The following is an 8,450-nucleotide window of genomic DNA, read 5'->3' as shown; positions in this document are numbered from 1 at the left end:
AACATATTACTCCAGTCCTAAAGGCTTTACACCGGCTCTAAATTAACTGTAGAATAGATTTTGAAATTTTACAACCGGTCTAGAAATCACGTAATGAAATGCGGATTGAATATAAACCCTGTAGGGCCCTGAGATCTGCAGACTTGGGAGCAATTAGTGGAGTTCAGAGTTCAAGGTAAATTTGGTGAAGTGCATTTAGCTGTTATGATGCACATAAATGGAATAAGCTGCCAACTGAAGTGAAGTCAGCCCCGAGTGCAAATGCTTTTAAATCCAGGTTAAAATCTTTTTTTCCTCATACCTTTGATTAAGGTCCTCTAAACAATTTTAAATATTTTGTTTTGCTTTTATATAATTTAGAAACCCACTTTTGTTTCTTTAACTATTAAATGGTTTTTTAAAAAGTTTTCTGTTAATGTGTTTAAATGTTGTCAACGTACATACATTCACGTAATTTTTGTCAGCTACTTTTGTTTTCTCTGCTTTGCTTTTGAATATTGATCGCTGTTGTGTTTGTGTTTGCTTGTAGGTGTTGTGTCTTTGCTTGTGTGAAGCACATTGAGTTGCCTTGTGTGTGAAACGTGCTCTATAATTAAAACTGCCTTGCCTTGGTGACACCACTGACACCACTGCTTTGGACCGTCAAGCTATTGGGACACATTTAATGAGCTTGATCCTGATGAGCTTGATCTTGAATCTCTGATTCAAAGGTGATGTTGTTCCTGTTGTGTCCAAAAGAGGGCAGCAGGGCAACAATAAAGAACGCACACGGTGGCTCGACTTGTCCCTGGCACAAAAAAAAAAAGTGTTGGACGTTTCATTAGTGAGAAGGCCATGTGCCAAAACGTGTGCCTGCCATGCTGTCATCATCATGCCTTAATTATCATAATAAAAAAAAAATATATATTTCACATTGAAAGGACATAAACTTAAATCATTAGGGACGCACCCCAGCAGGATGTTCCCTTCATTTCTTTGGGTGATTTTAGTGGGTTTGAGGGGCTGCTTTGGAATGACAAGCTCCAATCCTCTTTGTCAGGCTTTTTAAGATTCTGCCTGCATGCAGACAAAGTCACCTTGAGTTTTCATTTTCAAGGAAATACGCAGGTGGGCACTAGCAAAAAATGGTCAACTATCAACGATAGGGTGAGGGGACATATAGGGTGAAGTTTTGTGCAGGTGTTTATTTATTAAGGTGGGCTCAAGTATGAGATGCGATAAGTCCTGATCCACAGAGCAGTATCCTCTGGAGTGTTGTCATGGTGCTGCAATATATTCAGGTTAAGTATTTATCGCATGTGAAACTTAGAATATTTCTAGCGCAACAGTAAAAAGTAATGGAAGATGGACATTTAGTTGCAACATCGAGACTTTGAACCGACATTTTTCTAGACTTTCAATTGAAAATCTTGGTGAGACTGCGAAAGCTACGTTGTTTACATCAATAGCAGATATCACAGAAGTGCGACACGTCGATTGCGGCTCATGTAAATCTGCAGAGCTTTCATTCCGACCGGATGCGCAGTCCATACATTTGTGCTTGTTCTGGGCATTTCATTGTCAAGAAGCTTAGAAACGTTCCAAAAAATGGGCACTCTGAAAGGTGCAGTTTTGTTGACGGAAACGCTAACGGAAGCCCATTTCCGCACTGTACTGTATTGTACTGGTGGGATGGATTATTTCGGCAAAGGAGAAGTGCTCACTATCACAGATTTAGAGTGGTTTGTGAACAATATTTGAGAGAAATTGTGATATTATATGTGGAAAAATGGGAGCAAAAACAAAAGTGTTGCGTTTATATATTTTTTGAGTATATAAGCAGGATGACTTGTCAAGTCATTTGGTTCAAGTCTAGGTCAAGTCACTTAGATACCAAGTCCAAAGTCAAGTCAAGTCATTCCCATGTTTTTGGCAAGCAAGTAGCAAATCCTAAAAATAACAACTCGAGTCAAGTCATATGACTCGAGTCCCCCATCTCTGCAATTCAGTTCGTCACGAAAAATGACTGACTGACGAATGACGGATAGCTACCCTAGCCGCTGACTGATGGCGAATGACGGACCAACAAAATTGAGTAAAATGCCCACCTCTGGTGTTTTCTATTTGCATAAAACTAGTGGACTTTAAAACAAAGTTGCGTGGTTTGGTTTACTGTAATACACAACGTGTAATGTGTTTTGATTTATGTTTGAACTTGAATTGGAAATGGCAAAAGAGAGCCTGACGCAAGCACTTGGCCTCATTTTGAAAACAATGCTCACTATTGGTCGCTTGCTGTGAAGCGGTGCCACCATTTGTCGGCTAAGTGACGACTCTAGAAAAACCTCTAAGTTGAGGTACTACTATATGTAATTTTGTGCGTGGAAAAAAAAGTTTTGAACCTTTGAATATTTTTTATTGCAAGGAAAAAAGCTGAATGCATAAACATTTACTGTTGTTGTATTTTTACATTCATTTGGTAAAATGACAACTTTATTCTTCTGACATTGTGACTCATTTTAAATTTTTGTAACTGAATGCATCGAGCCTGTGATCAACTCACATCGTCAAACCTTTTCAACCCTCAGACCTAAACCCTATAGAGTAGCGATCACCAACGTGGTGCCTGTGAGCTCCAAGTAGCCCCCAAGGACACATGAGTTGCCTGCGGGCAAAATAGCTCACCAGGGATGGGTCAATGTGACTTTCTAAGAAAGTTGTAAAAGTGGCCATTTCGAAATGTCAACATTGCCAGAGATTTGGAATAAGGTGTTGCCTGCTGCTTCCTAATGTGTGAAATCATTAACGTGACCAGTGTCTTCTCATTAATGAATATCAATAAACATTAAAAATAACATAAAGGTAATGTGAGCAAAGTCGTTGTTTCACAGGTGTGTACTATCAAACTATAGCCCTTCGCTTTAATCAGTAGCAAAGAAGTAGCTCTCATTTTTGAAAAGTTTGGTGACTGTTGCTATCGACCATGCATTTACCCCCCTCAAACAAAAAAAAAATAACAACACAATGTATCGTGACACTTTATTCTCGATCATAGCACGACCTGACTGACTTCAGTCACAAAGTAAAGGTTGTTCTCTCAACTTTTCCCTTCCTTATTCGATGATAGACTTGGCCATTACCCCATTAGCGACTTCATAAGTTGCCGCTGTTACGCTCGACACGTGCGTCTGCAGTCATCTCGTCAAAATGTAAACCTTTCAGATCACCCGCCGCCTACGCACACACATACGCATAGCAGATTAGCAAAGCTGATTTATTGGCTGTAAAATGTTAATATAGCTTTGAGCCGCTCTCATGAATTGTTAATTAAGGCTGCGACAGGCTCGTCACCTAAAATGTTAATGAGGTGAGACTACAGTGTCAGGGCCACCAGGTCTCGTCGAGCCGCTGAGCAAATACCGCAGATGAGCCAAAGTGAGCTATAATAAGCGGCGCTCGTGGCAGCCATTCCTCGTGAAAATAATGAATGGGACAAAGTGAATTAATCATAATGTGAATATTATGTATTGTACCTTCACCGTTACCATATTTGGTCGCTTCTATTTTGGGAACCAACCAGTATTTGGGTGGCCAAAATGTATGACATGTATGACAAATTCATATTAACATTGTTTAATCCCTTTTGCAGAATATATTTTACAAAGGAGTATTAGGGCTACTCTGAAATACTATAGAAACATTAAAAGAAACAACTATAATGTTGTAAGAATAACGCTGCAGTTCGATCCAACAAAACAAGATACACAAAAGAAAACAGTCTCCAGTGTCATTAGCCAGGAGGATGTCATTAAAAACCCGGAAGAGGGCTGATTCTGTGCTATGCGTTATTTTACAACCTGACAGGAAAAGCTCCATGACGTTATGTTCTTACAAGATGACCAAATTTTGTCCTTTATTTACGATGGCAAATTGACTGGCTCGACAGTCGACGATAATACCTCAATAGTTGTTTAAAAGTTTTTGTATACTGCAAATCTTCTCAAGCCCATCTGATTTTGGAATGGAGGTGGAATAGTTGCTGGATTATATCTAGTAACCCCTAGTAATGACTAACGTAACCCCTAACCCTAACCCCAACCGTGTTGTCAAAAGACTCAACCCCCAAATTTCCTGTACAATAATATCTTCTATGCAGCCTCACTAGTCTAAAATTGAGATTCTGATTAATATTGTGTTTGTGGAATATTAATTAAGCAGCAACGTCCACCCATTTTTAACCCGCCCATCTTTAGAAAACTGGTGAGCCATGATTGGTTGTTACCTGAACCCTGAGCATCTGTGATGTCATTTTCAATCGACAGCAAGTGACAAAATGGCCGCCCCGTGAGACGGCTAAAAACGGGTGCTTCTTAAAGTGGAAGTCAACCCAAACATATTTTTTTTCAAAAATATGTTCCCAGCAGGCCCACTAGTTGAAACAAGGCATACTGATTAATATTGCGTTTGTGGAATATGAGTTAATCCACACGTTTTTAGCCATCTATGGGGAAGGCCATTTTGTCACTTCTGTCGACTGAAAATGACATCACAACTGCTCAAGGCTCAGGTAACGACCAATCACGGCTGACCTGTTTTCTGAAGCTGAGCCGTGATTGGTCGTTACTCATTTTAAGTCAAGAGAAGTGGCAAAATGGCCACCCCCTGAGATTGCTAAAAACGGGTGGATTTTTCTGCTTAACTCATATTCCACTAACGCAATATTAATCAGAATGCCGTGTTTCAACTAGTGGGCCTGCTGGGAACATATTTTTGAAAAAAATATCTGATTTGAAAAAAATATGTTTGGGTTGATTTGCCTCATATTCCACAAATGCAATTGTTATCAGGATGCCGTGTTTAGACAAGTGGGGTCGCATGCATACAACATATTGTAAAGAACATTTTTGGGTAGAATTCTCCTTTAATGCCATAGTTAGGCTTTCACTAACCTGCGTGTCCAAACTTTTGATCAGACACATTCTGTACTAAAGTCTCCTCACTTTTTTCAGACAAATTGACCTTCACATTCACTGCTTTTGAACTGCTTTCTTTCAATCGCGTTTCGTTAAGTCAATAAAAACGAAAACAACTTTCCCTCTTCACTCCATCAGTCATAATTGCGCCAAGGACTCAGTTGAATCACGTTGTCGTGACGTAACCCAGTTTGTCCTTTTGTTGCGCGGTAGGAGCAGACACCTTTCCATCTGTGCTTTTGTGTACAAATGTGTGAAGAGAAAGAAGAAACCCTGAGTTGGCTCTTGATTGCCGACGCGTTTGTAAAAAACTTTCCTCTTTTGCATCACTTTGAAAATTCACAGAAGTTTCTTTGAAATGATCACTGCAGTAGGCTATATAAACATTGCGATACATTATACATATTGGAATCACAATGCAGTATCAATACATCGATCAGCGATAAACACAATACCAAGTCCAGGTTTTATAATAAGAACGTATTTTGATGTGACACAAATTTCGCTACTCTTCTCCATGTACTGAATGATGTTTTATGACTATTTTTACTATATGATGACTATGTGTATTGAATGATGATGTTTTATTGTTTCTAACATTTGTTTAGCCTAATACCTGCCAGAGTTAGTGTATTTCAACTTATTGTAACCAAATGAAAAATAGCTGTGCTGCAACTACTGTGTGCTATTGAGCTAATCATTTGGCCTCTCCGCTACTGTTCGCTACATTTGTTTTGTGTTGATGATTCACAACATTGTCAAGACAAGAGCCGATTGTTTTAATACATTTATCTAATTTGATAGATGTACAGTACTTCATGTACCGTGAAGCCTGCATTTTGAAACAAATAATGACAACATGCACGAGGTATTATTACTTTGTGTTTTTAACATTTGGCTGGTCTGCTACTTGTGCCACCATTTTTGTTTAGATTGTTATGACTTTGTTGTACTAAACAAAATGTTGTCAACTTTGGATAAGGATCGTCCTCCTGTCTTTGGCCAATGATTGACTTTAAACTTACATTTTCAAGACTTAAATTTACGTACAAATTGGGTGGCTAAATTTGCATAAAGAGTTCTCATTATGCTAATTTCACAAAGAAACAAAATGGTATCATTTTCATGAATATCAACGTGCAGCTTTATTTTGCTGACCATTAAATTCACTACCAGACATGTTCAGACCCTCTTTTACCCTAACGTTTAAAAAAAAAAATTGAAAACAATTTAAATGAGTTCCTGGGATTGAATGGCTGGACTGTGAAAAGAAAAATAAATATGTCAATGGCAGTGAATGAGTTAAGACATGGGTACATGGGAATTTCAGTTGACTGCAAATGAATGATCATGAGCGTAAACTGTACTAAAATCATCCGTTTGTGGTTGTCACTTATTGTGTGGTTGTCACTTATCTTGTTCATGCTTTAATTACTCTTGGAAAAAATTGCTTCCAGTCGAGTTTATGCAGTGGATTGCAGCTTCTTGGTATTTCGCTGTGCAAGTTATGAGTCTTTTGTCACTTTTGATACCATCTCACTCCCCGTCCTCCACCCTATGACCCACACACACCTTCCCTATTTTCACACTTATCGCTCAGGTCTCTCTCACTTCATTCAGCTCTAATCTTTTCAATCTATTCCTTCCCCAGTTACAACGTGTGTTCCACGGGCAATATTTCCCATAAACGTGATCATGTTTTCCACTTCTTTGCAAATGACACTCAGCTTTACATTTCTGGAAACTCAAACTCATCACTTTCTCCATCCTCCTTCACCTCATGCCCATCTGAAATGAAATCCTGGTTGGCGTCAAATTTCTTGTGATCAAACTAAAATTCTCCTCATTCTCCACCCAAGTTGACACCCAAGTTGACAGCTATTCCGTCACAATTAACAGTTGCTCCGTTTCTTCTTCTTCCTAATCTGTATGCAGTGATACAGATACTCCCATTTCAAAAAATTAATAAATACATACAGTATATCGTGAACAACTGGCCAATAATGATCCGAAACTTTCTCTGTGTCATCCTCAGAAGTTTGCCACCCTCATTTTTCTGGTGTGAACTCCACAGGGAGCCTCCCTTTCCTGTGGGATATCGACTAGATTCTCTGTCAAGCAAGCCAGCTATTCACCGCTGGCCAATGCTAGCTACTCCTTTGCTAACGTGACACCTTAGAAGGAGCAGGCCAATAGACCACCAACTTACCCTGTTATAGAAAGGGCACAAAAATGTGTGGGAAGTTACAAACAGGTGTGTTTTTTAGTTAACAGTTTAGTTGTGTTCTACGGAAAATTTGTGAGGTTGAGACGGTTTACTGTGTAATATTAGCAACATATCACTATTGATTCGAATTGGTTTTGTCAGGTTGACTCCATTATGAGTTCACTGACATTCCAAACGCATTCCCATTGTGTTTCTGCACTTCCAAACACCCCCCGTGATTCCTTTTTCGCTCTGAGCCGAAAAAGCAGCAGCCGTCCTCGTCTTGTCAGTAAAAGTTTCGACAGCGGGGGCCAAAAAGTGGAACGAAAGGATTGCCGGCGGATCCATTTTGTGTGAATGATATTGATTTCCTGCTGTGTGTGCGTGCGTGTATGGGTGAGAAATCTGTCTTTGACAATCCTGAAATCAAACGTTGATGGAATGGCTTCAAGGTTTTTTTTTTTCTTTTCGTCGAATATTTGCTTTATCGAATTGCATTCACAAATGAGAGCACATGAATGACTTTGAAAAACATTTGTAGAGTCATGGAAATGACATTTACTTGCATACCCAAGGAACATGTGATGCATGAACATATATATATATTTTTTTTAGTGTCCATGAAAACAGTGCACCCGATCATAATTTTAATCCGAACTCTGCTCTGGTTAAAGAATTTTTGTCCATGTAAACATAGCCAATGGTTTTATCAAAACAATAACAATAGGACAATATAACACGGGACTTGATTATAGGGCTGCGGCAATCAAATATTTTTATTTGATATATTATTAGGTACTTGAATAAATCTACTTTAAATTCTATTGAATAATTGTGTATTTTTAGATTGGGAACATTCATACACAAATCTGAAGGTGTTATATCAAAGGCACTGAATACAGAAAGTAGTTGCGCAAATTCACCTGAGCAGCTAGCATTTTAGCATGTGACGTAATAATACAGCTAGGTTCATGGCTGTGTGTTTATGAGCGTGCACCAGCTGACTAGGAATAAGACAAAAAATTCTTTCTGCGACTAGAAGTTCTGGAATGTTTCAATTAAAAGACACCCCAAGACCCCAACAAATACTTCCTTTATTTGACTTCACCCAAACCATCTTCTGTTTGGAAACATTCATCACCGAAGTGTGAGTAAAAAAGCAGTTGCAATGGTGAGCTACATTAAATGTCATCAAATACAGTAAAACTGTTTAAATGCTTCACTATTTAGATAATAATCCTCAAGAAGAATTTTAAGGACTTTATCTATATCAGGAAATAAGAGAATTTTCT

This window comes from Filicampus tigris, chromosome 10 (assembly GCF_054856515.1).
Source record: "Filicampus tigris isolate MCC_2025a chromosome 10, RoL_Ftig_1.0, whole genome shotgun sequence".
NCBI lineage: Eukaryota > Metazoa > Chordata > Actinopteri > Syngnathiformes > Syngnathidae > Filicampus > Filicampus tigris.
Note: the sequence above shows the minus strand (reverse complement) of the source record.